Below are 24,722 nucleotides of genomic sequence, written 5' to 3'. Positions count from 1 at the left end.
CTACAAGGAAAAGAGAAATTCAGGTAAAGTAGGAACTGGCTCCCAGTGCTCAATCTATTTCCAGCCCTGCTGCTGTGGTGATTCCTCAGTGCATCTGCCACCTGTGCCGCCATGCTCAAGAGTGCGCTACTGAAGCGAATAATAACAGACAGTAGTATTGCTGTAGGAATTTGACTTTGCCCCTGCCTTGCCTCTCCCAGCAGGTTTCTCAGCTGCAATAGGCACACAAACACACCATTTTGAACTATAAATGCAACCCTAAATCAACATGTAGTGTCATCTCCTATGTTATCTGGTGTTCTTCATGCAAGGCAGAAGGCTAATAAAGCACCTGACGAGCAGTCGTGAGCCCTAAGTGTAAGCAAGAAGATACCAAAGACGATACCTATAAATCATTATGTTGTTAAAATATCAGGAAATGTAGACTTTGTTCACAGCTCAAAATTTAACAGCACTTCATATAAATTTGTTCACTTGACTACATTCTGAAGGGGACACTTTTTGAGAATTACGATGATCTGGAGTCAGGAATCGGGTGTTTTGGTTGGTTGACAGGGTCACAACTATTAATAATTTCCCACTGAGATTCACCTTCAGTGTTCTAGTTGACGGTTTCCTTTTTTTGTAGGCATACGGCTTTTTGCAGTTTGCTTGCTCATTTTTCTTTGTAACATAGCAGCTGTGTAGGGCTACAACATCTTATTAGATAAACATAAATGTAAATAAAAGCAATTCAATGTCAGTGAGCACACATGTAGTTAATCACTGTAGCGCCAGGATCACCCCATAATACACTCACTCACTTAAATGAGTACTAATAAACACATCATTAAAATGAAGCTGCTCAGGCATGTCCACTCCCCTCACATTTGAAATCCTTGAAAGTGCTTTTGTACAGCACATTTATTTTCTTTCTTACTGAAGAAAGAGAGACATAGAAGGCAGTAATGAGCTTCTGAGTGAGATGAATAAGGCCACTAAAAGCTGATGAACCTTACTGCTACATTTCCATTAGGGCAACATTTATTAGATTTGTTATTCTCCTGTGAAAATCACAAGCCTCCCCTTTGTGTTTCCATCTGACTAGGCCTGAATAACCGTCACCTCTGAAGTGACCCAGAGGTATTCTCTGTGTTTCTGTGCTGTGAATGATTGAGTTTCACACTGTCGTCACACACCACACAAAGCTCCTATTATTTTAGTAAAGTATTTTTTTTTTTTTGGAAGACAGTGAAAAATGAGAAGGGGAATGGTTTGGTTTCTGATAACATACAGTAAACATAGTATTATTTCTCTTTTTCTCCTACACAAAATGTTTCCAAGCTGTACGAAAACAGTTTTAGAAGGCTATGTGGTCCAGTGGTTAAAGAAACGGGCTTGTAACCAGGAGGTCCCCAGTTCAAATCCCGGCTCAGCCACTAACTCATTGTGTGACCCAAGTAAGTCACTTAATCTCCTTGTGCTCCATCTTTCGGGTGAGATGCTGTTGTAAGTGACTCTGCAGCTGATGCATAGTTCACACACCCAAGTCTTGTATCTTGTAAAGCGCTTTGTGATGGTTGTCCACTATGAAAGGCACTATTATATAAATAAGGGTTATTATTATTATAAAACATAAAAAGAATGGCTACAGAAATAAACAGAAAAATAGGAATACACATCATGCCATTTTCAAGGTAGCTCAGAAGAATGTGCACAACGATGGTTAAGTGTATAGTGAAAAACTTTCATAAAGCAGTTTAAAAATGTACGCTTGTGACGGAAAGATGAGTTCTGGTGATGAATCTTCCTCCCGACCTGTGAGGGCACTAAAGAACATCAGGGAAGTGGGTCAGCCTGGAAAGAAGCGCAACTCTGTCGTATTGATTTGAAAGGTAAACGAGAGGCAGCTGTAAGTAATAAGGCAGCTGCAACCGTTTACCTAGATATCATGCGGGATTACATATAGGGGCCAGGGTAACGCTGATCTTTTCCTTCGTTTGGGTAAAAGTTCAGCAGAGAGAAAGACCGAGAGAGGAGCTCTCGTGCAGAAAGAGAAAAGCGTATTGTGTATTGTGTATTGTGTTTTGTGTTTTGTCTGTTTTGTAATTGTCTGCGTTTTGCACCACCAGACAGTTAACTCACCTATCCGGAGCTGTCGACCAGGGTCAGCACAATCCGGATCACCACTGCACAGAACAGTCACAACATTCCTGTGTCTTCACGCACCACAAGCACGTCTGCACTCACCCAGGACTGGTGACCGTGCGTTCGTTTTTGTTCGGGACTGTGCCCTGCTTTGTTATCCCCGCGCTTTACACATTGTTGTGTATAGCCGGGGATTTATTATTTGACGGTCACCAGACCTGGATTACAAATAAAAAACACTTTTTTTTCACTGAATCACTGTTGTCTGTTCATCACTCCTGCACCGCATCACCGCGACATCTGTTCCCCTTACCAACCACTTTGCCACAGCGCTATTTTTGATTTAATTAAAACTTTGAAAGAGCAATATAGAATACATATTAAATGTTATGTACTAATTTACACAAACAAATGACCTGTGTTTGTTTACGTTGAAAAAAATGTATCTTTTGTCTACATCGCCAAATACTATTTAAGGTTTCATTTCATAAATGTTTTGGGAGAAATAATGTTTTTCACAAATCTCACTTTATTGCTTAACAGTGTTGGTTATATGAAAACAATATACTTCTCGTCAAGTCAACAATTAATTATAAAGCGACATTGTAGGTGCTGACTCAAAACATTTGTACAAAAACACAGTTGTTTCTTTTTTTTTTTTTTAAAACACAGCCAATGCCTTTGGGACTTTTGATTACGAACACTAAACTACATCACATAGCACTCCTCTTCCAAAACAATGCTAAAGACGACCTTGTATTTAAAATAGAACCAAGAATGAATGATCTGCCAAAGACACACTGGATCGGCTTTCAAGTTGTATCATGCCTGATTTTACTGGGTTAAAACATGCACTGCCACTTTGCCTGGAGCCAAATGCTCCCGGGTGATCCACGCTTCCAGGAGCATCTGCACATCAACCTTATCCAAATATTATATCAGTTTTACCACAAACCATAATTAAACTTAAACATCAGTAGCAGATTGTACAATTGGTATTCAATCCCCCAGATAGGACTGAAATATTCTTCTCTATACAGCAGATGCTATTCAAACTGTGGATGTTCCTGAAGGATTGGGGACCGACAATCCACCAAAATATTTTCTTTTTCTAACACATTTCTAAATCTTTTAGAAACTAAAATAGGTTGTTTTTAAATGTATTCATAACAGGGACATTAAATTCAATACATTTTACATTCCTGTTGTCGATAAAATCACCTGTTACCAGGGCTTGCAGAGGCATGACAAGCTGAACTATCCCCTGACTGTTTTCTACCCCAACACAGTGGAAGCTAAAAGGTTAACTGAGCTCTCTGTGACTCCTGGCCCAGATTGGCAACTTGACAAGGATTCAAATCGTGCTCACATGACTACACCTGAACTCCAAGTGGCATTGCTTTTGCTAGGAGACCCGTTTTAAGAAATTTGAATTAAAAACGGCCCAATTACATTTGGCACCAAGGAACCCAAATTCTCATTACAATCTTATCAAATGTGTGAGTCAGTATTCAGGAACCAAATCTTCAGCTCAAATCCAAAAACACAGGAAAGCACGAATCAGTGCTAATGAGCAGTTTGGCATGTTTAGTCCTAATTAAACTTAACTGGTACTTTTGTTTTTGGTCAAAAATATAGCTGATGTCCAAGAATTTAAAGTTTGTCCTCAAAAAATAAAAAAAATTAAATTAATTTAATTAAACTGCTACCTACATGTAGTGAGAAATAAAGAAAGGCCATGAGTAGGGACAGTGGATACTTCATCTGTGGAGCGTTCTGCAGAGCATCTTGTGAGTTTAGTATTTGTATTAATAATGGCTTATTAAAATGTAAATCAAGTAAACAATCATATTCAACAATTCTTGGGTTAAGTATGTCCAGTTTAATATATAAACACTTTCGTCAGTAAAATGTTTTAAAAATTGTCAAACAAAAACATCACATCACATGAGACTTCTTATTGGGCCACATTTTCAAAGCCTTAACTCCAGTCTTTAATCCCTGCTTTTTGAAGGAGACAAAAAGTCAGTTAAAACAAGAACTGAACTACTAAGCCATATATTTCACATTACTTCAGCAGTCTGTTTATGATAATTATGAGGACGATGTAGCTGCAGAATATGGCAAATCTGTGGAAGACTGAGAATTCTGCGGGAGCCTGTGAATTCCACGATTTCTGAGGAATTCCGTTATCTGCAGATTTGGGATGCCTTCGCCATGAGCTTCCACCAGCTGAAAGCCAATGTATTTGTACAGTACCTTGCACACTGCTGTCACGGTTCTTGACTCCTGCTACTATAAAACATAGTCTCTGTTGGAACATTTTATTTAGATATAAATGAATTTTTGGTCTTAGAATACAACTCACAGAATGGGTTAAAGATTAAGCCAGATTCTGGTTAAACTCCTACTTAAACAGTACAAACTAGAAATAAAACAGGCTTAGGAAATTACAGTTGATTTTATGAGGGTTATAAAAACTGGACTGAACCAGATGCTTTGAAGCTAGGGTTAGGACAAATAGGTAATTAACCAAGTGAGAAGAGAGTTGTGTCTTTGATTGGTTTAAGGAAAAATCATGATGTCACTGAGAGACTGCATTTAAACTGAGAATACTGAAATGTTCTTTGTATTGCTCTGGTCTGTGCTTGGAAAGAGGATACCTGCAAACTGGTGTCACCATGTAACCTTTAAGATGTCTGGTTGTAACTCTGCAACTCAGAACTTTTATCTTCAATAAACTATACTAATCTGAAAGCCAAAAGAAGCAGCTCGCTACTTCTTTTTTTTTCTTTGATGCTTTAAATTCAACAGTCTCTGATGGGTAGTATGTTTTAAATACTCAGTTTTGTAAAACAAACAAAAAGTTCAAGAAAACTCTTTTAGTAGTAATGATTTTCTTTAGTGTACCATCTAGTTCGAAAAACTGGGCTTGACCAAGAGTTATAGATCAGCTATAATCCATAACTACAATTAAGTGATTTGTTTGCCTGTCAACCAAAAGAACAAGAACATTTCCGCCTGACCAATATTACGAGCTGCACTGGTATAATGAAATAACTCGAATTTTCTGCAAGGTAAATGTTGTCAATAGTTGTTCTTGTACGATGTTCAACATAGGGTTTTTGCCCCCCCGAGTCTGAAAAGCAACGGAGTTGCAGGATTGCTGAATAGCAGGATTTAGCTTCCACTCCCAGGTATTTTTTTAGCTGTTTATATAAGACATTTTGAAGATCAAAGCTAATGTAAAGCGATATGTTTCCTATACCACCTGCCTTAAGCATTCAGACACAAAAGCAGAGCAAGAGATAAATGTGCAGTATTCATGAACCAGCACCCTGTAAGTGCCATCAACTACTGAGATTGTAAGTGCATTGCTGCTGATATGAGAACCTTGCTGCAGTCAACCTGGGAATACTTTTTGAATAGCAAAGATTTCATTATAAAATACTCAGTAACATTAAGCTGTAACATCAATATGATGTATATTCAATAGATCTGTTTCTAATGACACACAGTCCCATCGGGCCGAAGTGAAGACATCCAAACTCCTTAAAATCATTTGAACCTTCCTGTCTGTTAAAGCAATTTAAAAGCAGGAGTACAAAATGAGCACCCCACCAAAAAAAATTTCACATTTTGGACCAAAAGACTGTGGAGGGGAGCACAGGATCAGCTTCATACAGAGAACCCCAAAAGACAAAATGAAGCATCCAGGTGTAAAGGCATTTCTTAGCATTTCAAATTACTTGCAGAATTGGTAAAAAGTAAACTCTGGCTCTAAGCGCCTGTTAATCTATAATGGCCAGTTTTTGCTTCCCCATATATTTTTCAGTAATAGCAGCCTTTTACTATTGATAGTTTACCTAGGACATTTACTTTCTTTCCAGTCCCAAAGATGTTCTTCACATGAAAACTAGCTTTTGTCTCAAAATGTTCAAGAACTGCACTTTTTTCACTTGTTCAAGATATGCGCTGTTTAAATCAGGCTATACATTTGTTTTAAAAAGCAACACACTTAGACAACACACATCCCATCAAATCCGCTTGCTTTCAGGAGATGCCTGGGCACTGATCTTTAAGTGAATTGTAATAAAAAAAAAACACCTATTGAAAATGTTTACAAAGCCTTGTGACACACTGGATAGACATCACTTTCTAAACATTTCAAAATGCGTAAGTTTTGATGGAGTTGCTGAGGTAACAGACAATATCATTTTAAGAGGCATCCTTATGGCAGCATAAGAATTACATGAATAAAACAGAAACACTGAATAATAAGCATGCTATATTTTATAGTGCAAAGCTACAAGTCATTATTTTGGTATTTGCAATCAGAATGGTTTTGAGGACTGCCTTTCTAACATTGAGATTAGACATTTCAACGGCGTTCATCAAATCTGCTTCTGTTCCTTACCATGACGTTGTAAAGTCAAAACATTGCATGGTTTCTCAGGTCCAGCATTAGCAGTGTTGTGTACTTTGTATCAAATCAATACCAGTATGTGATATTCACACAACAGAGATGCCTTGTTTTCCCCTATATAGTTTTCTAGCTGAAGGATTTAGTTCCATCTGCTGCTACTTGGGTTTCACAGGCTGTTAACCTGAGTTGCCCTATGCTTGTCCTGGACGATGGGTTACAAAACTAGTCAAATGAGTGCACAGAACAAATATCTGATATGTTTTCTGTTTTTTCCTTTGACAAGCCCATGGCTCAGCTATACAGGCTGCCTATGATAAGAGACAGATGGGCAAGCTTCAGCCGCCTACAGGACAACTACTACTCAGCCGAGTGTGACAGGTATGTTGAACAGAATTATGTATTACGAAACCTGAGGAATAAAAAAAAAAAAAAGACAAACCTCCTGAATAACTGATCTAAGGATTGCACTGCATAATTATTCAATTAAATTACCAGGAGACAATTTACAACAGAAGCTTGTAACTTTTCAGAAAATTACCTCTAGGAATTATATATATTAGTCCAAGTATTACAAAACATATAGTATATAGTGTGATCTGTAAGATACAAGCTGATGTTGTTCCACTTTGGGTCAGTGGCCTAAGCACTCTAACCTCCCGTGGGGTGGATATCAACTTGTATCATACAGAAACATTTACGATATTCCTCTTATTGCAGCACTCAGTTAGTTTATAAGTGTGACATTTCTCATGGATTTGTATAAACTCCACTGAAACCCTGATTCAGCCATCACTTACAGCGGTTAACCATTGTCTCACCTTACTTGGTATATGGCACTACAGCTACAAAAGTCAATGTCAGATCATGGAGAGTCAGACTATATAACACATTACAGCCAGTCATTGCATTAACATGAAGCAATCCTGGTTAGCAGTTATAATGGTGTACCGATTGTCAGTATTTGATTCTGTGCTTGGAATGGGGTTTAGTCATACAAAAATACGCTCAAAATTGCTATCTCATTGCCCCAGTGCTGCTTGAATTAGTATGCACATGTTTTGAGTAGCTTTTCTTTTTAGCTTTGAGGCTTTTTCCGTTAAAAACAGCAATAAAGTGTGCATTAATATGCTTGTCATCTCCCACATCTCATTATGCAGCTCAAATAAGGCTTGGAGCCTTGGATTATAAAATATATTTAGTATTTTCTTTGTAATGTAACATTTACCCATCATCATTCCTCTTACTGAAAATACATCCAACAAGATACAATTTTAATACCAATGTATTGACCTGAAAACTCCAGCAGCACTCGCCGCCATTGGCAACACAATGGATGGACACAATATTAAACTAAAATACTGTAGGACACTAATATGAGTACATGGTACCTGGTAAGCTGTCCAATTTAAAAGTTACCACTGTGATAACACTCTATCAAAGGCCCATACAATTATAATGCCATATCACACATTATAACCAGTTTTGTGTTGTTGAGCCACTCTATAAAATCACTGAAGGTCAATTAAAGGTAAATGCATAAAGAAACCACCTATGCATCTGAAAAAACTCATCTGCAGATCAGCCAGGTTGCAGGTATAAAGCATAAATCGTCCCTTACCTGCAAATAGGGTGAAACGGTTTACAAAATCCTTAGACCAGCATTGCAGCCTCTATCAGGAGCATTCTGTTACTTGCTATACACACTGCAACAAATAATTTAGTTATATTGCCGTGTTTTCAAAAATAAATTGTTACATTAGAAAGATATCTTAAGGAGGAGGAATGCTGCAGCAGTTTTCAGATGCAGAGAACCAATTCTTTACAGGCAGTGATTTTTATGTAATGTTTTTTTTTTTCCAGTTTTCCTAAAGTAGCAATACATATAAGCCTCACTCTAGAATGCACACGACTCAAAGTCTCTTATCTAGCAGGTTGCTCCTTATCAGGTACATAGCAAATAATCAAAAGCCAGAAGCTGAACAACTGAACTTCTGATTGTATGATTAATGTACTCCAAACAGTAAAAGAGTTAACAGAGATAAATCCACTACAGAGGAATTCCACATCAGTCTTTTTCAGATGATAAAAGCAGAAGAATGCAGCTGCGGAAATCCTGTGACACTAAGGGGTATTCATCTATTCATCATTTGCTGTTAAGATGTGCCTTTGCCTTTTTGTGGCTGATGCTTGTCCTAATCTGATTCAGATAGCGCATCTGGATTTTACTGCTGGTTAGTTGTTCACCATCTCCCACCCCTATGTGTGGGTTTATGTTTATATCCAGCATCTAAGCTGTGAGGGTAAATCTAAAGCTGTAACAACAGACTTCACCTTGTGTCGGTCAGTGTTCCACTGAACATTAACGATATGCTCAAACTAAAAAACAAAAAACAAAAAAATAAAAACCTATTCAAAACAATACAGACAAGGTTGGTCTAGAATGATGAACACCATCCACAGTGACCTAGAAAGTTGGCAACCAACCACAATGTCAAATGTCTTCTTTCCACTGTATGGCGCTCTTGGCTATAGCTGCCCACAGCAACAAAGCATGGTGTTTCCACACTTAGCCCAAGCATGGCTATATGGTCAGGTTTTGTATCTCATACTTGATGTAGCCAAACTGGCTACAAAGGAAGTGCACCATCACAAAGCCAGGAGGTGTGTGTAGTGAAGAAATGGAGAGGGAAAATCCCTGCCATTATGGCTGATTTTCTATCCTATAGGTAAAGCACATAACACATTTTCTTTAAGCTTTATCGTATTCACAGAAATGAGCCTATGACTACATTTATTTGTTACCGCCAGTTTCTTTAAAACAAAATCACAATATGATCACACAACCCCCAGCGACCTTTGATGCACTGCAAGAATTTCTGAGGTTGGCCAGGTTAGGAAAAAAGCACTGAAGTGCTCTTTTGATCACAGTGACTAGCCGTGGGCAGCCGAAGTGTGTCATGCCTGGCAGGAGAAACGAGGCAAAAGCATCCTTGGGATTAATCCTCACATGACCACATTCCATCTGTTTGCTGTAAACACCTGTCTGGTTTTGTCCACTGAGAGCTACCCTGCTATACTGCAAACTTCAATATTGTTATTTTTGAAGGATGCAAGAAAACACAACACATGTCTCACTCAGTTAATTTGGTATCATAACAGAGGGATCCCATGTAGAAATGCTGAATACAGTGAATGTTAAAGTAATTAGGCCTTGTGCGCAATTGATTAGTAAGTTAAATACAGAAAAAAATATAATTACATCTATAACAGACACCTAAAATATATAACAAAATATGGTTAACAAAATAGGTTTCCAAGAAAAGTTTGGCTGATGACAAATTGGCTCTCAAACGACACACCCCAGGAAGGATTGTCTATTGCAGCATCTGTCAGCTTTGGAGACTTGTCGAGGTGCAGAAGAAGATTATCAAAATCCTTCCTGAATCATGCAGCAAATACAAGAGCACACACTCACTTAATTATTTGCTAGCACCTTTTGATTTCCTGCCTGGAATGTTTCGCAGGCGGGTTAGTAAAAGTTGTACCTTCTATTTATAGTTTGCAGCTGGCATAGAGAGTGCTACAAGGTTGTCACACAATCTAGGAAGGACTGGGATAACGTCACATGGAAGCCAAAAGTGTTCCATACCCAGAGGTTGTGTTCCCGCCCTTCACCATACTGAACTAGTCACACGCGGCTATTTATAAATACATCCACTGTATGGAATTTCCTTCTTTAAATAAGCCATTGTTTTCCTCAGTGTTTTATAGCTGTCCTTGTTGATTTCTGTTGTGTTAAAATGCTAAATGTTTTGGTTCTGTTTATGTCTATCAGAGTAATCGGTTGTTCAGACAGTATGTTTGCTTTGACAAGATGTGATCAAATGATCACCATTGACGTATTATTGTCAGGTCAAAACAAAGAGTCAACATATTGTATTTTCAGCAAAAAAAATGTACAGTGTTTTGAATACATCTAATTTTGTTTATCATTGTATTTTAATATTGTACTGTAAAAAGTAACAAAAAAAAAAAAAAAACTACCATAAATGTTAAAATATATCTGAGGACAGTGGTGTGTGTGTGTTTTAAAGACACATTTCATAGCATGATTTTTTACTGCCTTTGACCCTAACATAAGTAGATGCCATCTTATATTATATGCTATATTTGTACACAGATTTATTAAGATACTATAAATCATGTATGTTTGAAGAACCAGCCAGTTAACTTTACAGCATTGTTAATATACTACTGTCAAGAAAGCTTTTTCTTGGAAAACAAACACTGAAGACCATAGCTTTCCAGTGACGTGGTTGCTGTTTGTGCTTTTTTAAATTTAAAACCATTTCCTGCAAAACCTAACAATGAAAGATGTATAATCTGTTAACGACATGAATATTACTAGAAGGGCTTGACTTACCACATTCTTTTCCTAAACGGATCATTACTTATGTACTATCAAAATCAAATACAGGCATCGCATATAAAAAGTAAGAAGTGAAGTTTGTTTGCCTGTGAAGTACGAATAAATCATTCATACTAATAAAAAAAGTAGATTACATTGGGTATTTAGCCCAATTACACAACTGGGGGGGGGGGGGGGGTCAGAAATTGTCTAATGTTTGTCATTGGTCCTCTGGATAATCCCTGTTGCAAGTATGGTTTTGCCTTTTCACAAACACATACACGCACGCCAAGTGGATATAGGCTTGTTGACGCACTTTTGGAAGCTTGCAATTGAATTAGCACAACACTCAATAATGAACACATTGTATGCATGCAAATTATTAAAGCTTAGCCTATAGAACACAGAACCTGTACCGGATGCACTAATGGGTGTATGAAATGAATGTTTAATACCTTACAGGACTGACAGGAGACAACGGTTGTGACATATCATGTGAAAGAACAATCCCCATCATTTTTGCAATGGCTACACAAATGACAAATTCCTTCAGAAATGTATGTCGAGCCAAAAACCCCTGGTGATCACAAAGCCTGGCATCAAGTATTTTCCAGTTAATTTGAAGTGGAGCGTGCTTCAACTTCCAAAGCATTCCTGATTGAAAAATAAATATTTGATGGCTTTACAGCCAATACAAAGAGATTACCCTGCATTAAAATGTGCTTACTATTGGAAAATGTGATCAATTTCAATCACAAAACTGCTTGGTTTCATATAAACTTCTCAATTTCCTATTTGAAATGCTTTATTAATGGTGCTGGGATCTATATTAGCATTTAGGAATATAAACACTTTCAAAATAATGTTATACTTACCCAAAAATTGCATTTTAATTATGACACCACTATCTGTAAAGAGCCTTTTAAAATAACCAAAAAACAATAATAAACTGTTTGCAATTATTTTACTGTGTCAAAAACTTTTGAAAAACTTACTGCTACAATATTACTGAAAACCCCAAATCTTATCTGGTAATACCACAAACAGACTTACACAACTAAGTATTAGGTCTGCAGTTATCACTTTGGTCTTCAGTCACTGCAGTTTCGTGACAACGCTGTCTCCGAGCTAACAACCAAGTGCAATCAATCTACTGAATCATGCTTTTCAGCATCCTCACATGGTCTTAGTAATGAAAAAAATAAAATTCAGGGTTAGATGTCAGTTTGCTAACCTGTATGTATTTCATACACACATGTACACATATTCAACTGGTACTTAATAAACCAATCTCCTGCTGCTGGACAACTACTCTATAATAAACCAAAGTAATCACGGCATGCACTGGAGCCCCAAGCTATAAAATGCTGATGGGCCCTAAGAAATCAACAGGGAGCATGAGAAGCAACCCTTGTAAAAACTGCAGCTGCAACTTAATGCTTTTAGCAGGAAGTTTGATTGGGCTTTTTCTGCAAGAGATTTGAACTGTTTTTGGAAGGTTTTGTATAAGATGCCCAGGGATACATTAAACCACCTACAGGTGGTTTAATGTATCCCTGGGCATCTTATAACATGCTGATCCACAGAGTCTATAAGATGCAATGCATTTTACATGAAGATAACAAAAAAAAAAAAAGTAACAGGAGTTAGGATCTATAAAACACAATTACAAGTTTATAATTCCACCCAGGGGGATATCATAAACCACATGGTTTATCACCAGTACCCAGAAATGGAGTCATAAATGAACATAACTGCAGTCCCATTTATTTATTTTTTAAATAATATGTGGAACCAACAACTTCTGATGACGAGATTAAATTATTAAAATAAAAATTCTAAACATATTGTATGTATGATGTTTCTTGACAACCTGCAGTTTTCCATCAATTTGATTAAGCTAACAGAAATAATTATCTGTGCACCTGGATTGATTCGAGCTCCATTAGTGAACCATGATATTACAGTTGTCATGTTTGAGTACACACACACTTCCTACATGTGTGCATATTTTTAAAGAGGCATGGGAAATGACTACAAGCTCCAGGGTCAATGCCACTATAATTCCTTTACATGAGCCTGAACTAACATCTTCACAGTTAACTAACAGGAAATTACTACACAAACACAACTATACATACAGGTAAAGAGCAAGGCTTGCACTCAACAATTCACTGCTGGTAAATTGATTAAGCCCATGCTATCCTCATGCCAGACCTATTATCCCCTGCTCAAAACCCAACTATACTGTCAAAACCACAAACAATTTTTCAAGAATCCCATTAAGACGCACATTTAATACACTATACAGGTGAACACTGAGGAGATGAGCAGGCTTTACAGCATCCTCACTGATTTCTAAATCATATACCAAGTTTATACAATTGGAGAAGTGTTACTCCTGATAATATAAAAGATTCAAAAGCATTTCCTATAGACGCATGGACAGAAAGGTCTCTCCGAAAGGAAAAATAATGTCTAGTCAGTTAACACTCGAGTCACACCATACTTGTAAGTGGTATCGGATAGCATAAGGATAATTCAGTGGCAGGATGCCTTGCTATTACAACAGGGGATGTGATCACAAGGCAATGCTGGAACTGTATTCATCCCAAATTTGCTTTGCTGTGAACTCACAGCGACACACACAGGGAAGCAAATTAAACAGTTTTTACAATTGAAAGGACATCATTTGTGACCTCTCGTATAAATTTGTTATGTCGGCTTACTTGAAATCATTTACTTTAAACATCTAGTATCTCGAGGCAAATCCAAAAACAATAAAGGAAGGACACTGCCAGTGGATACCGGTAGTTTAGGTTTTACTGGCATTGGATACAAAGTGTGTTAAACAGCTTGGTTTTATTTATTTTATTATATTTGTGAGCCATTCCAGGTCACTTAAGGAAGGTTGCTCGTCTTCTTTCGACAATTTATTACTTATTTATTGGAGATCCTTTCAACAAGCTTTTAAATGATACCAAGGTCACTTGATTAGGTTGTCCACTACATAGAAAAGGTCAATAGATCATTTTGACCACCTTCAAACAAGTTCTCACTACATGGGCTTAAGGTACATGGCTATTTTATTGCCTGCACACACCTACCCTGGTACCATTTTCACTAACACATGTGGTTCATGTATCATCTTCCACAAATGGAGGAAACAGCTCCCCAGGATTTGATCCACTTCAGCTGAAGGGATCCATGTAGCAGAATTTGAAGGACAACAGTCAACCAGTACTTAAATTAGACTTCAGGGACTAGTATTTTCTAACATGCAGTGTTTTCCAATGTACTACATAGGAACAACTGTCTGTTCAAATTATACTTGAAAAATAATCAACACAACATTATTTATGAGGGACTTCAATATGTGTATTTACATAACTTCCCAAGCCTTTTTATAATTACGTATGGAGGATAAATTCAGCATTAACTCATCCAAAACAGCAAATGACACTGTATATGTATAACCTAAATTAAACTAAAAGGCAATAGATAAATCAATATATAAATATATCTTCAATTAACAATCCCTTGTAGGTTGTTCAGAGATTATTTATTCCTCTAGCTGGTCCATTTACTGAAATAACAGAACTCATAGATGCTGATTGAATATGACTGCTGATAGATAAATGAGGAAACAGCCAGCGGAGGAAATTGAAAGCGAGCATTCATGTGCTTTCTACCGCATGTTATTAAAATTAATTAATGTCTCAAAGAGGGAAATCCATTCATAATGCATGACACCAATTTATGATTGTGACTACAGGCTTAACATCATTTAGGAAAGGAAGCCCTTAGAGAGCATTGCAACAATATTGCTTAACATATTCATATGAGAACATCATCATTTTCCCTTGAAAGAGTAAAAAAAAAAAAAAAATTGTGTTTTTATTTTTCGAAATTGTGAAAAGTAGTACACAGATAGCAATAATGGTCAGAGAAAGTCATTGTTAATCTTTCTGTCGTATAGATATATATATATATATATATATATATATATTATATATATATTATATATATATATATATATAATGTTCTTAGTCTATTTTAACACAAATGATATTGTTGCAGACTGACTAAGCAGTAAAATAATCTATAAAACACAATGAAAGGTGTATTGCATGGTGGCTTTAGTGCTTGAGGGAATTACTTGGAGGGAAGCTGATCAATTAAACCACCAGACTCAGATACATGCAAAGAAGACAATAAACAAACAAACGAAGCTCATACATGTGAGGTTTTTGCTTGTTTTAAATTAGTATTTAAAATTACCCGCCAGCCGTTACAGGCTGCCATTGGGAATGAAAGTGAAAAACAATACAAATCACCCAATCCTAAAATGTAAGTTACAGTATGTTCTTGTCATTTAGAATATATTTTTAGGTTGCCTAGTGTTTGTACAATGGGCTGAAAGCAATTGTTGAAGGATGGCTCCTCTTAATCTTATGTTTGCTTTTCCCACTACTGTTTGTTTAGAATCAAAGTTCAGCCTTGCAAAGGTGGAGATTTTGAAAGGTTCGTGTTGAATAGTCTGCCCCTTTAAAAGGCTGCCAAAGTAAATAAACGACTTTTTAACTTAAAAACATGAAAAGCTTGCCAAACAAGTAAACATTACAATTATAGTGATTTACCACACAAATACAAACACAATGCATAGGCTTATCACTGTGCACAATCACACATTCTTATCAGATCAACAACCTGTACGATTACAAGGTAAGGCGTGCCCCTGATTAAGCGGCACTGGCAGAACCAAAGCTCGGTGCGAACTGCCTGTAAGTAACATTTACGTGGTTGTGTGAAACTGAACTTTTGTAGTACACAGGCCAACTTAAGTTATATTTAAAAACGCGCTGCACACCCCAGGCAGCGCAACAGGTCCTGATAACGAGAGTTAAAGCTGAAAACAGATTATATTAAGTAATATACCAAGGTTAAATAACCATACAAAGTTCCGGTTTTTCGTACTGAAAACCAAATTACCTGGATCAGCGGAGCAATAAGCTGCAGTTTCCTTTACTTCTCAGATCTGCTTTGAAGAGCAGCCATTGCTGCATCTCACCCGAACTGCGTGACGCCTGTCAAATGCTAACGGCATTTAAAGAGTACCATGGACAACTACACAGCGTGATTTTCCATTGCTTAACTTTATACTTGTACTGAAATGTGACCAAAAAGTCACATTCCATTGCAATGCATATATATATATATATATATATATATATATATATATATATATATATATATATATATATATATATATATATATATATATATATATAAGTACAAGTATGTTGACAAATGGATTTGTTGTATCACAATGTTTTCCCTGCTTCTTTTGAGTAACCCATTTAACCAATATGTTCTCAATAATTTATTTAAAAGCACTTTGCTACTATTAAGACATTCTGTATCAATAGATACAGATTAACCCCATTCTGCTTCCATAATTTTCTATTATTTAAGTCAATAACAACCTTTTTGGGCATGTTCAACGTTGTATTCCAAATCTATTTTAAACGTTTAAAAAAAACAAACAAACAAACAAAAACAAAAAAATGGAAGAGTAAATAAAGTCAATATATCCAACGTAAAAACAACAAACGGATTACTTTTAATATTTTTCAAACCTATAATTTAGCATTTCTGTTTAAACGGTTTCATTGTCACAGCAGAACGGAATGTGCAGAAAAAGAAACCTGTCCTATGGTAATACATCCAGGAGACGGGTCTCATTAACTCTCAATTAACGCTTTCCCAAAATTAACAGTAACTGTAACACGTTGGGTTAAACAAATAGGCATTAAAAAAAATAAATAGTGGCCGTCTAATTAGTAAAACCGTTTATGTATAGATGTACTGTACTTTTTAAATTCCGTTGATTTGCCAAAGAGCTAAATCAATTTTTATTATGTGTACAGCGGCTTTTAGGAAGAGGATGCCGAGCTGTAACACGAAATTCAAAAGCATGGCGCAATTAGAGATTGTTAAACTGCATCTCTGGAAATCAATAGGGTGACTTAATACTGAGTTTCAAAGCAAAAACAATGCGACGTAAACACGAGTTAAAATTGTACTTTTACAGGCAACAGAAGCACCGATCATATGTAAAAATGCTACCGAAGTTACTGGAACTTAACTTCACCGAATACAAAACACGTCTAGACTTCACTGTATGCAATTAGCTACTCCAAATAAATGTTTTTATAAATGTATTTTTTCATATCAGGTACGGCTAGCTAAGAAAACTGCTGGACTAACGTGAAACGTGGTCCACGACCATACATTTACTTGCAGCTCGTTGACTTCAAAGCAATTTGCTACAATGTATTTTGCAAAGCAAAATATTGCACTTTTATAATGAAATAGTTATAGTGCAGCACTGAAACACTGTAAATAACATTGTTCACACAAACCCAGAATGATACATGTATCAATCTCTGGGTATGCTCGTGTTGTTGGTAATGCAGCGACTATTGTGTCAGTTTACAACAAATAATGATGTTTTGAGCATACACGGTTTGTATCGCACATGACAATACCAAAATATTCTGTTCCGCCTCACCCTTTAGCAAGTGTTACTTGAGAGATTACGATTAAACATGCATTTTATTTGTAATTTTCGGATTATAAAGTAATTAACTGCACTCTACAAAGAGACTCGGCTGCTGATTTAGTAATTCTATGAAGTCTTTCAAATACAAATTCACAGTATGTTAAATAATGTTCCCCCATGATTAGGGATAGTAACTTCAACGGCATCTTTTTACAACCAGAAGCATAGGAAAAGACGCAGAAATTAATCAACATTGCTAACCTTTGCTCTGTTCACAGTCTGACTAATTACGCAAACAAATCCTTTACCATCATCTGTATCCAGTAGAAATCCAAAGTCTTCTTAAGGTGCCAGGTATTTATAAAAAATAAATAAATAAAAGTTCCGTTTATCCTATTTGACTCAGTCCCATTTAGATAACGAAGCGGTGCTCTAGATTACCCTATCTATACTTGCTTCTTGGTATATCGCCTTAGCTGAAGAGCGCTACGAGTTCCAGCAGTACAGTGTGGGCTACCGGCGAGTGTTTGGTTACGCAGATATCTATCGTCTCAGTGTTCCTCCTTCGTTCTGCTGCTATTCTTATGCAGAAGTGTAGACACTTGGCAGTGAACCTGGAACCCAAACAACAAAAGAGAGACAGACAAACACACACCGGGGGGAGGGGTTACCTACCAGCTTATTATCCCAAGCATTCCTTTTCTCTGTCATCTTGAAAACAGAATAGAAATTAAGTAAAAAAAAAAAAAAAAAAAAAAAAAAAAAAAAAAAAAAAGCACCCAGAAATACGAGACCGTACTCAGTGTGGTGAAATAGAACGAGACTGTGATACTGTCTAGCAACGCAAACCTCAGTGGCTCAGGCAGAAAGCTTAGGCATCGATATGGGGGGGGGGGGGGGACAATTGTAGGAAACCAGCTCCGCCCACCCCCTACAAAGGGAAAAGCAAAGCCTGCAGAACTGCTCGCGCATAAGCAGCTGCACTGAACTAGAGTAAAAGCTACACGCGCTCTCCTCTCCTGCAATGTAAATGTCAAGTTGTTAAAAGTTGAGAAATGGCAGCCTCCTCTGACAGTAACCACTGGACCCTTAATGGTAATCCTTGGCAATGAATTGTATTTTCAAATTGGATGGTAAATATTTGTATATGGTATAGATTACAATAAATCGATCCCTGAATTACCAGTGGTGAAGTTGCACACACATTGAGCACCTACTCCATTCTAGAATGGGCTGGCTGGACTATTTGATAATATAGGATTCCCAAAATGTGCACTGGATACTATTGAGCTTATATTATACGATAATGTAGGATTTTAATTGTGACAATTATTATATACAGTACTAATATTGTATGTTATTACAAACAAGCTTCCTATAAGGAACAAAACAACCAGGTAGATTTGCTTGTATTAAAAAAAATTAAAAAAATAGTGCTTCATGCATCTTGTAATTATACCTATAATAGCAGCAAGGTAATGATAACATGGATTTCCTAAATATTGTCCAGCAAGTCACATCCCCTACAAAGGTTCTTTGCAAAATATGAACTTCCCTGCACAATTCGAAAATAGGCTGATTTCGTCTACCAAGACATATCAGAGCTGCTCCAGCTGTATTTTTAATTTGCACGCACAACATTAATGCCATTAAATGGCAATACCATTATCAATGGGACTGTTAAATGTAGTGATAAAAATATAATACTCATAATAATACAATGAATTCCTGCAACACTGAAATTATAGTACACAGACACTTTATACTGTAGCTATTCTGACCACAGGAATTGCAGTGATGCATAAACAAAAAAAAAAAAAAAAAAACTGCTGAAAACTTTATTGGTGTATCATGTCATGATGAAGACATTTGATATGAGCTGTATGTTTGCCCATAATACAAAACTACTGCACCAGGCCATAGGACAGTGTTGTTGTCTAAACAAGGATTGAAGCAAACTGACAATGTATTTGAACTAGAATTTTGATTTGTGTTAAATGCGCATCCTAGAGTCAACAGTTAAGACCCTGTTAAAGACTTGGTTATCACACCTTTAAAAGCATACTGTAAACATACTTCAATTACAGATTAGGAGCAACATGTTGAGTTGAAATAAAACAAACAGCAGTCAAGGGCTATAAAACATATCGGCTGGGCTACATTGCCTTTATTTTAGTCAGCGTCACTGCATTTGATGATATCAGCCATCTACATTTTGAGAGCAGGGGACAATAGAAAGCACAGCAAGACCATTAACTAACAGTGCATGTTATTTAACTCTTTCCCAGGAAGAAACAAAGACTTGAAAAGCAGGCACGAGCACCCTTTGAAACAGCAGCGGACTGAAGTCATTTTGAGTACTGCATTAGAAAAACGTGAGGAGGAACTTGCAGAGTCAATGCCTTTTCAAAAAGCAATAACAAAAGGGCTGCAGTTCAGCCTTCACATTTTAACCTGCCAACTGTGTTTCACGTTATTAAAAAGATGAATCCTGGGCATAAATGGAAGTGGAAATGTTTTCTGTTATGGTTTTAAAGCAGCAATGTATGTCCCACAATGATGTTCAGTGTTATCTTAAAATACTATATATGATGGGGAAAAAACAAAAACAAAAAAAAAACACATTTAAAATTACAGCTTTGGTTACAGTTTAGGCTTGTCTTAATTAATCGCAGACTGCAGAGTTTAACTTCATGTGGGATTCTATTCTATTTAAAGTAAATATTACATGTATGATCAGCAGTAGTAAGCATGATCGGAGTGGTTTATGCCTGTATTTTAGCAGGATAGCAAAACCATTTTTTCCAGTATTTAGCATACAGGTAGGAAGTGAGCCGACATCTTTTACTTTAGTAAATTGCCCTCCTGAGATTTATTTTAAATGTCAGCTTCTCTTTCTTACATTCTTGTTGCTCTTCGCTGACATCATTCTACAGTATCTGGCAGATGTGTTTTCACTGGATTCTTAAAAATAAATGCAAAGAATAAAAACACCAGTAATTAGTTTCTGCACTGTCAGCTCCAGCCTCATTCGCTATCCACATCAATATCCTGTTATGTAGGCCTTCTTTGAAAGTTCTGTGCTGCACTTATCTTTCTGCATGTCAATGCTGCAGCAGTCACATAACAACCCTTTAGTTTTCATGACCGTCTTGTTTCAGTTTAGCTTAGTTCTTCACTTCAATCCACTCCGCACTGCCTGCCATCACAAAACGTTCATACTTGGTGTACAATACAAAACTCTCATCGTCTCTCTGCAAGCCCTTACCCTCTTTGTTACAAGAAGCCCTGTGATCCCTAGCTGTGCGTTAGAAGAAATATAGAGATAACTTTGCCTTGAACACCTGGTGAAGAACATCTGGCTATGGCCAGGGAGGGCAGCCATTAAAGCTTATTTTCACATCTAATCTGCCTGCCATTGAATAATGTTGATGCAACTATTTGAAGTTGTTAAACAGACATGCAAACAAAGGAGATGGTGCATGGCTCAACATGTTAGCTTGTTCAACCAAGCACATATTAAAAAGGCAGATACCTCATGACCTAAACAGTGCCTACATTGTATAGGTTGTGTGGGTAATTGCCTTCAAAGTCCATCATGTGGGGGAACTGCAATCATTTTTTTATTTTTTTTTACATTGTTGGCATTATTTAATTAAGAGTAGTGCACCATGCTGTTAACTTGCTGAAAATATAAGTTTCATGTCATCAGAATGCATATATATATCACACACAAAATGTACAAAAGGTTGAGATACAACTCTTGACCCGATGCCTGTCTTTCTTGTCATGTCTTTCCAACTGTTGTGGCAGACCCTGCATTTGTACATTCCTTACTTAAGAATGATTGCCTTGAACATGCATTATTTGTAAATGTTTTTCCCCACTGTTATGCCTATCCGACAGACAGCCAGTGATCCATTGTTCGATTGAATGAGATTGAAGGCATTGTGAACCACGGTGATAGAATGAGGGCAAGTTTCAAGCTGATAGAAAGCCATATGACTGTGAAGGACTTTCGCATTTTCTTCAAAGTAGATGGCATGCTTGACATGTGATTACATAACAAACTGCAACTACCTGCGCTGTATGGAAACATGGGCTGTGAAATGCATCATTAGTAACCTTTCCTTCATACAGTACTCTAATAACAGGGATTGGACAAAACGCAAAGGAGAAACCCTCGTCAAAACACTGTCAACAGGATATATGACCACCATGATGTTGAGGGTTGAATTTTGTCTGTTCTCCACAATAGCCACAGATTCATCATTTTTATGACGGTTCTATATGAAAACACCCCTTGCTTATGCAATAAAGAATACAGAAGCACCTGCAAACCGGGCCTCTACTATCAAAGTCTGTAAGACCTGCCTTGCAATAAGAAGACACAGCTTGTATACATGTCAGGAATTTCATTTTCATAACACATTGAAAGAGCATAACTTCTACTGCTCAATATATCAAACAAGGACTATTATTTGTAAAAACTCTTTACATTTTCAAAAAAAAAAAAAAAAAAAAAAATATATATATATATATATATATATATATATATATATATATATATATATATATATATATATATATATATATATATATATATATATATATATATATATATATATATCTATCTATCTATCTATCTATCTATCTATCTATCTATCTATCTATCTATCTATCTATCTATCTATCTATCTATCTATCTATCTATCTATCTATCTCTTTGGTAGCCCAATAATCACCATGGTACTCGAAACCCCTGTGTCACTATGGATGTCATATTTGGTCCACTTTCAATTAATTTAAAAACCTCTTACAACATAATCCCTGCCTGAGGGCAGCTTTTCACACACTGTTATTGCGCCATGACTTTCATCTAATCGATAGGTGCAACACCCATCATGTTGTATCGCTATCTGCTAATTCAATGTTCATAGGTGCCAGACCACAGGGCTAGACCCTGCCACGTCTGTCTTAGTGAGGCAGTCAACGGCCTGATAGGAAATCAATCCCACTAATAGCCTTGTCATCAGCCAGGCCTCCACTCATGCATGAAATGAGATCAGCTTGCAATGCCAACCAAACAACTGAGACAGATACCATCAGGGGTACTTTACAGGAAGCAGTAAACACACAGTCATTATGCAATTGAAAAAATATACCGTTTTACCACATTTAAAATCGATACCTTCAAGCTGTAAAACAGCTTTTGATTTGAATTCGATTTGCCCCAGGAAATTTAACAGCCAATAATATAAGCAGGAAGTCTTCTGTGTGGAAGGTTTTTGCTCATGGTTTCTGAGGATTGCAATATGTACTGTTATTTTTTGTGTGTTGTACAGTACATTCTAAAACATTTAAACATTGTGACTAATAAACCCAATTTATAGACGACCCTTCACAAAACACAAACTCATATATATATATATAGTTCAATGATAAAGCAGGCTTATGAGTTATGAAGGCATAATAAAGAAGTTTTTATTTTTTTAAAGATGATTAAAATAGACAATGTTTTGTCCAAATAATAGGCCCACATTTACAATCGAAATATGGGAATTGTTGTTTGAATACAAAAATAATTTGTTTAGGGATTTCACATGTTGCTCATTAACAGTATTGCCTTTTCAAGAAGTCTCTTGTAATGCAATATGATCTCTACAAGCAGCGAGAATTGTTGCCTTCAAAAGGAGATACATTAAACATTAGATATGAGATAAATCGCTGCCTGGACAGCAATAACTCCTGTCCTTCCTAATGCCAACTGTACTTTCTCTTGGCATCTTTCTTTATTAACGTGCATTGACACACAGGCACTGGACAGTTACTAAGCACACACCATATAAGCTACTCTACTTTTGTGGCAGGAAGCACTTGTTCCACAAACAAAATTTAATGCGGTTGTATTTCTTTCCCACACAGTTACAAATACAGCACCAATAGATGAGGTTTATCATAGGTATCATTGTCATAGCTGTCTCAGAATAGATACACAAGCTAGACAGCTTCTACCAAAATAATTCCCAGATTTGAACACTGTTAAAAGCAATACATGTCCACAGAATGCTTCTGAAAAACGAATAGTGTATAGTATTGTACATGTGAGTAAAAGCTCTAGCTGTTTTCTGCTCCAAAATGTCCAGCTTGTCATTTTTAACATAACACCGTGTTTATCAAAAAGCAATGACATTGTTAAAAGACACCAAGATAAATCTGGCATCCCAAAGGCCCTTTGAGCTTAATTGCTAGTAACTCCCTAAGCAGCAGAAGCATATGACAGATGTAATTCAATAGCAAAAAGTAGAAATCAGTTTAAGATTCATGTCTGACATAATACATTTCCAGATTTTCTTTCATGGCTGCCATTTTCTAACTGAGGAGCCAATTTTAAAAATAAAGCGGAACAATAAGGCAGGGCCAACATCTCTGAATACCTGAACCTGCTACAGACAAATCATAAGCTACAGAACATGCTATTTTATTAACCCCATAAGAGGAGTACTGTGTATTTTTCACTAGAAAGGTTGCCAGTATTGTGTTGTGATTGCAATTCACCTAGATGAATGTTCTGGTACAGGATCCCCAACCAACACAATACATGTTAATGTAGGTATAGTGGGTTCACAACTGAAATGATGGTTTGGTGATTTCCATTCCCAGTGTGCACTAGTCCACACCAGTATAATTCAAGATCTCTGCTTGAGGCCACCACTGATGGCAGGGGTTATCAGGTCAAGAATGAGGTACCCTCACTTGTAAGGTCGTGAGGGTAAGCACCACTATTCATCCACAGCTTTTCTAAACAATAACTCTAAAACAGGAAAAGATATGTACCAACGAAGAGTTAGAAAGGGAAAACAAACATAAGAAATAAAAAGCACTGTGCTGTTTTTGCTACCAAGAAGCATATATATACACACACACACTGCCATCTGATTTTTTTATGCCACACATCATTGACTCTCACCAGTGGTTAGCAATGATTGCAGGTTGGTCTTTTAAGCAGTCAGCACACATTTCTCTTCCATTCTGCATTACATGGAAATCTGCCTGTGAAAAAGACATGCTTCATGCTTCACCACCCCCTCCCCCCCGCCCAAGATCTGAAGTTTCAGACTAAAACAGATACTGTTCTTAACCTCTCCCCTCTAATCTAGGTCAATAGCAACCACAACTCAATGGTGAAACCAGAA

General features: G+C 36.8%; 1 protein-coding gene across 3 annotated transcripts in view; it reads right to left on the bottom strand.

Annotated features, from left to right (window-relative positions):
• LOC121318709 (probable E3 ubiquitin-protein ligase MID2) overlaps positions 1-24,722 on the bottom strand; it is a 136,692-nt gene that overhangs the window by 44,427 nt on the left and 67,543 nt on the right. The window contains exon 1 of one of the 3 annotated variants that reach the window (XM_041255670.1): positions 18,202-18,258. The exons of 1 other annotated variant lie outside the window; for it this stretch is intronic. The gene's annotated coding sequence lies outside the window, so the exon portion shown is untranslated. Of the gene's footprint in view, positions 1-17,834; positions 18,093-18,201; positions 18,259-24,722 lie in introns of those variants that run through there. One more of the 3 variants, XM_041255672.1, reaches the window with a different exon arrangement.

The sequence above is a fragment of the Polyodon spathula genome, chromosome 7 (assembly GCF_017654505.1).
Source record: "Polyodon spathula isolate WHYD16114869_AA chromosome 7, ASM1765450v1, whole genome shotgun sequence".
In the NCBI taxonomy this organism is placed as follows: Eukaryota; Metazoa; Chordata; class Actinopteri; order Acipenseriformes; family Polyodontidae; genus Polyodon; species Polyodon spathula.
This window is presented reverse-complemented; position numbering and strand designations above follow the sequence as displayed.